The sequence below is a fragment of the Camelina sativa genome, chromosome 4 (assembly GCF_000633955.1).
Source record: "Camelina sativa cultivar DH55 chromosome 4, Cs, whole genome shotgun sequence".
Taxonomy (NCBI): Eukaryota; Viridiplantae; Streptophyta; class Magnoliopsida; order Brassicales; family Brassicaceae; genus Camelina; species Camelina sativa.
This window is the reverse complement of record NC_025688.1, coordinates 24,822,599-24,829,275: the sequence shown is the minus strand read 5'-3', so window position 1 is coordinate 24,829,275 and position 6,677 is coordinate 24,822,599.

Genomic DNA, 6,677 nt, shown 5'->3' with positions numbered 1-6,677 from the left:
GTGGTACCTCGACAATGGTGCTAGTAACCATATGACTGGAGATCAGAGGTATTTTGATACGCTTGACAGATCGGTTACAGGAAAAGTAAGATTTGGAGATGACTCAACGATTGATATCAAAGGAAAAGGGACAATTGCTTTTATTGAATCATATGGGAAGCCAAGAGTAATGTCAGAGGTATACTTTATTCCTGATTTAAGAACCAATATCATAAGTCTAGGACATGCTACAGAGGCTGGTTGTGAAGTAAGATTAAAAGGGGAACATCTTACAATGTGTGATCAAGAAGGAAATTTGCTAGTCAAAACAGAGAGATCCAAGAATCGGTTATACAAGGTAAACATGGGATTAACAAATAAAGTTTGTCTAAATCTCACTGATGCAAGTGAATCATGTAAATGGCATGCTAGAGTGGGACATGTTAATCATGTCACGATGTCAAGTATGTTTCTCAATGAGCATGTGATGGGAGGTCCAAAGAAATCTATTGAAAAGGAGATTTGCGGCTCATGTCTGCTTGGAAAACAATCTACACAGGCGTTTCCAAGCTCAACAAACTTCCGAGCAACAAAGAGGCTGGAGCTTATTCACGGAGACCTTTGTGGCCCCATAACACCATCTACAAATGCTGGAAATAGATACATCTTTGTTCTTATTGACGATTATTCTCGATACATGTGGACAACTCTACTCAAGGAGAAAAGCGATGCATTACAGAAATTTAAGAGATTCAAGATGATGGTTGAGAAGGAAATAGGAGAGAAGATACAGACGTTTAGAACTGACAGAGGAGGAGAATTTGTATCCTTAGAGTTTAACTCTTTTTGTGAAGAATCTGGAATTTCTCAGCACTTAACAGCTCCTTATACACCACAGCAGAATGGAGTGGTGGAACGACGCAACAGAACACTGATGGAGATGGCTAGAAGCATTCTAAAGCACATGAAGATGCCAAATTACTTATGGGAAGAGTCTATAAGACACTACTTATCTGTTAAACAGAGTGGTTACAAGATCATTTAAGGATCAAACTCCATATGAATGCTACAGAGGAAGAAAACCAGCTGTTGGACATGTTAGAATTTTTGGATGCATTGCATATGCCAAGACAGAGAAAGCTCATTTGAAGAAACTGGATGATAGAACTCGGGTTCTTGTTCATCTTGGTACCGAACCCGGTTCCAAAGCTTACCGATTGCTTGATGCAGAAACAAGGAAAATTGTTGTTAGTCGTGATGTCATTTTTGACGAAACAAAAGTTTGGAACTGGAGTAACAACAAGGGTAGCGACGGTGAAGATGAGAGCTTTGAGTTCATAATCGATGGTATAAGTGGTCAATCTCGAGAAGAGAATTCAATAAACATGTCGCTTACAAATCCTTTGAGTAGAAGTAACTCTTCTAGTATGCAAACCGATAGAGATGATCAGTCTGGTGAAGCATCGGATAGTGAGACTGGACACATAGAAGAACCTTCTGCAGTGATACCTGAAGTTGCAGGTAAGAGACATCATAGCAAACCAAAGTATCTAGAAGATTATGTCTGCTATCAAATTGCAATGGAAGAAGGAGGATTGGCGTTGATTTGCCTGAACAATGAACCGAGATCTTATGAAGAAGCTAGTGAGTCTGTAGATTGGAGGCGAGCTTGTGAGGAAGAGATTGGATCCATAGAAAAGCATAGAACTTGGGATCTTGTGGATTTACCTATAGGAATGAAGCCAATTGGACTTAAATGGGTTTTAAGATCAAAAGGAATTCAGATGGGAGCATCAACAAGTATAAGGCTCGACTAGTTGCTAAGGGTTATGTCCAAAAGTATGGTGTTGATTTTGAAGAAGTGTTTGTTCCGGTTGCAAGGATCGAAACAATCAGACTTCTTGTTAATCTTGCTGCATCTTACGGGTGGGAGATACACCATCTTGACGTCAAAACAGCTTTCCTCCATGGTGAACTCAAGGAAATTGTATATGTTTGTCAACCAGAAGGGTTTGTCAAGAGTGGTGAAGAAAGAAAGGTCTATAAGCTCAACAAGGCGCTATACGGATTAAGGTAGGCACCAAGGGCATGGAACAACAAACTGAATCAAATACTCTTAGAATTTGGCTTCGTTAAATGCTCAAAGGAACCTTCTGTTTATAGGAAGAATTCGGGTCATGACCTCTTGATTGTGGGAGTATATGTTGACGACTTGTTTGTCACAGGAACAAGACTAGGGCTCATTAAAAGGTTTAAGGAGGAGATGTCGTCTATGTTCGAAATGAGCGATCTCGGTAAGTTGTCGTATTACCTCGGAATTTGGGTAGAACAACATCAAGGAGGAATAACGCTTGATCAAACAAGCTATGCGTTAAAGATCTTGGAGGAAGCTGGTTTACAAAACTGCAACTTTGTCCACATGCCAATGGAAACAGAGTTGACACTATCAAAGGCAGAGAAAGAGTAGGAGATTGATCCTACAATGTATCGAAAGAGAGTTGGATGTCTCAGATATTTACTTCATACTAGACCTGATCTCTCGTTTTGTGTTGGAATTTTAAGCAGATTTATGCAGAACCCGCGAGAATCACATGGTGCAGCTTTAAAACAGTGTCTAAGGTACTTAAGAGGAACGGTTGGTTGGGGTCTGTCTTATGAAAGATCAAGGGTACCTAAGCTAATCGGTTACAGTGACAGCAGTTATAATGCTGATCCTGTTGATGGGAGGAGCACCAATGGACACATCTTTTACTTTGGGAAAAGTCCAATCACATGGTGTTCAAGGTAACAAGATGTTGTGGCTTTGTCGTCGTGTGAGACAGAGTTTATGGCAGGGACCGAAGCTGCAAAACAAGCAATCTGGTTGCAAGATTTATTGGCTGAGATTACTGGAAGTTCACTTGAAAAGGTTATCATTCATATTGATAATGAGTCAACTATTGCGTTAACAAGAAATCCAGTCTTTCACGGACGCATTAAACACATTCATCGACGCTATCATTTTATAAGAGAGTGTGTAGAAAACGAACAAGTAGAAGTTGAACATGTTGCAGGAAATGAACAGAAGGCGGACATACTCATAAAGGCTTTGGGAAGAACTAAGTTTAAGGAAATGAGAGAGTTTATGGGAGTCAAGGATTTGGCAACATTGGAGTTCAAGCTTAAAGAGGAGCATGTTGGATTAAGCTTGAAGAGAGCTTGAGTTATCCTAAACCTATTTAGAATAAAATTTCTTAAGAGATAAGGACTTGAGATTGTTTAGGAGTTATCTAAACATATAATTCCAAATAGGATTAGGACTAGTAAGGTTTTTGGTGTTATAAATATGGATGCAATATTGTTGCAGAACATATAGAGTTTTTGAGAGATTGAGAGATAGAGAGAGTCTTAGGTTTTGAGCTATTTTCCTAAGATTATAATAAAGAGAGCAATTCTTTGTTACTTCTCTTCTTCTTTCAAATACGAATCTTTGTGTTTCTATAAAGGAATGTTCGATATAGAGACTAAAGTATTTTCACTATACTAGGGACATCTATACTAATAAAAAGTAGAAGATATAAGCTCCTAAGTCTGTCCGCTTAGGATTTTAAACATCCAAACGGAATTCGACATGTCACTAATTAACATTTTTAAAATTTACAAAATTTTCTATATTAAGATATTTTTTAAAAGACCAATTAGGATTTGACATGACATTCATTAACATTTTTTAAATTTACAGAATTTTTTAGAAAAAGGAAAATTTTAAATTTATGGAAATAAAAAAACTATGTACAATATCCCACATCGGCTAGAATTTTTTTAGACAATGGTTCAGAACCATTATAAATAAGATTAATATGCTTCCAACATCGAATGAGCAGGAAAGCTTGATTTATCGAGCGCCCAAGTTTAAAAGTTTTATTCGGTTTGATCTAGTTTTTTATCTGATCAAATTAAAACTTTAAAAAGTTTCAAAAAATGTATTATAATATTTAAAAGTTTAAATATTATAAATATTGAAACTTTTAAAAGTTCTTAGCTTTTAAAAAGTTTTTAAATATTATAATTTTTAAATTTTAACAGTTTAAAATATTATAAATATGGAAACTTTTTAAAAGGTTCAAATATTATATTTCGAACCTTTTCAAAGTTTAAAATATTATAAATATTGAAACTTCTAAAAGTCTTAGCTTTTAAAAGGTTTCACAATACTATAATTTTTAAATTTTAAAAATTTCTTAACATTTAAAAGGTTTTTAAAAAATTATAATTTATAAATTTTAAAAGTTTAAAATATTATAAATATTGAACTTGAAAATTTTAAAAGGTTCAAATATTAAAAATATTTAAACTTCATAGAATATTTTAAAACATTACAATTACTTAACCTCCATAGACATTTTAAGATATTATATCTATTCTAATAAAAAGTTGAAGCTATAAACTCCTAAAGGTGTCCATATAGGATTTTTAAAAAATCAATAAGAATTAGATATTTCACTAATAACATTTTTGAAAATATAGTAGTAATCTATATATTAAGATTTTTTAGAAACAAAAAAATAAAATCTATAGAAATAAAATAAATATTTACAACATCCCACATCGGCTAGAAAATTTTAGACAATGGCTGAGAACCATTATAAATAAAACTAATATGTTTTAAACTATAAATTTATCAGGTTTGCTTGATTTATGCTTATTTATCAGGTTTCCAAATTTAAATGTTTTATTTGATTTATTTTAGCAAATTAAAATATATAAAGGTTTAAATATATATTATAGAATATTTATAAATATTATAAATACCTCCAAAAAAATGTTAAAAAATTATAACTATTTAAACTCTATAAAAAGTTAAAGTGTCATTACTATTTAACTCTAAAAAAATAAAATGTTACAAATATTTAAACTACATCTAAAGTTTGAAATATTTTAAAAATTTAATCTCTATTAAAAATTTAAAATTTTAAGAATTACTAAATGTTATATATCAAAATTTTAATATCTTGAAAATATCTTATCTATCTCCGTTTGTGCTTTATATATCTTATGAGTTGTAAAACATGTTTTTGTGTATGACTTTACAGATGATTTGATACTTTTGCAGTAAAATTTTTATTTTCAAGTCTAAGAAATAAGGATTGACGTGGCAAGATCTTGATTTGATGTTATTTGAGTTTATAGAAATAAGCATAAATATTGTTTTAACTATCTATGTGTTCATATTACTTTCTCTGCAAGTAATGATTTTGGTTGAGAAGTTTCAAACCGTGTGGATCTAAAACCGAATAAGTATATGGATGAAATTATCAATAATTGGGTGCATGTGTTGACTATGCTGGTCTTCATGAATTGCACAATTTTTATGAGAAAAGAAATGATTTTGGTCTTGGAGTTGGATGGGTTAACAAGTTGTGTGGTAGTCTAAAAAAAAGGTTCTTCAGTGGAAGAATGTGAAGAAGTTGACGAGGAAGAACAAGAAGAAGAGTATAACGAATAACAAGATGGTAAAAGTAATGATGACAATTACCATAAAATCTGATAGTTAAAATGACAAGAAAGAATATGAAAAATAATAAAATATGAAATAAAAACACGAAAACATAGGTGATAGCGATCAATTAAATATGAAAAACGAGATAAATTCATGATTATAAAATTGTTCCGTTTTTTGGTGGTCAAAGAAATGGTTTAAGATATGTGAGGTCACCAGTTTGATCCGCTTCGCCTGGACGTCGAGTTAAATTCATGATTTTAAAACACAACTGATTTTTCAATTTTTAAAAATTGTGTATCTGAAATTTAATATTTTCCTTAATAGTAATTTAAAGTTTTATATAAGATAATATTTTATTACCGTCATCAATTATATATAATTTTTATCAAAATATATCAAATAAATCTACGCTACGTGTGGGTTCAAAACCTAGTTGGTATAAAGAAAATACATTTAACCATTTGACGGGCCAAAGTTAACATATGGATATCTACGGAAATTGCACATTAGTATATCGAAAAATTTAGATGTAACTAAATGAAAAATCGTTCTCAGAATAACCAAACACTTAGCTTCATTCATTATATATATTCAAAAAGTGTTGTATTACAACTGAACAATCTATCCCTATTTAAAGTCAAATGTTGCTGAAAATTTAAGCAAAATCTAGTAATGGTTTGTTTTGAAAAATCTTACCGAAGAATTAGTCAAAAGCTGGAAGATGGAAATGTTCACATTGTCACTTATCATGTTTACAATGTCAATTATATAGTAATGTATTGTTTTTTTTAACACAAGACTCCGTTGCAATTTCTCTAGTAAACTACTTTATGCCTTTTTTCTTTAAAAAAACTTTTCTTGATCAATCACCCCCGTTTTAATTCAATGCCTATTTAAGGTTTTTTGCCTTGGTCTTTAACAATGTTCCAGTTAGAATGAGAATTGGATCTCCGATCCCTCAATTATTTGGTGTTTCTGATGAACACATCATACACTCTGATCTAGACACATTATTTACAAAGTTTTGGTTTGTGCTCGATAACAATCTATTTCCTATATCATGTTTGTAGTATTAGTAGCACATGTTTTTACTTCTATATATTTTAACAGAAATGGCCGACAATAATATTTGAATAGCACATGTTTCTTGGTTCTTGAGGTGTACCTAAGACAACAAAGATTAACAATCCTTTCTCACATGTTTATACTGAAAACA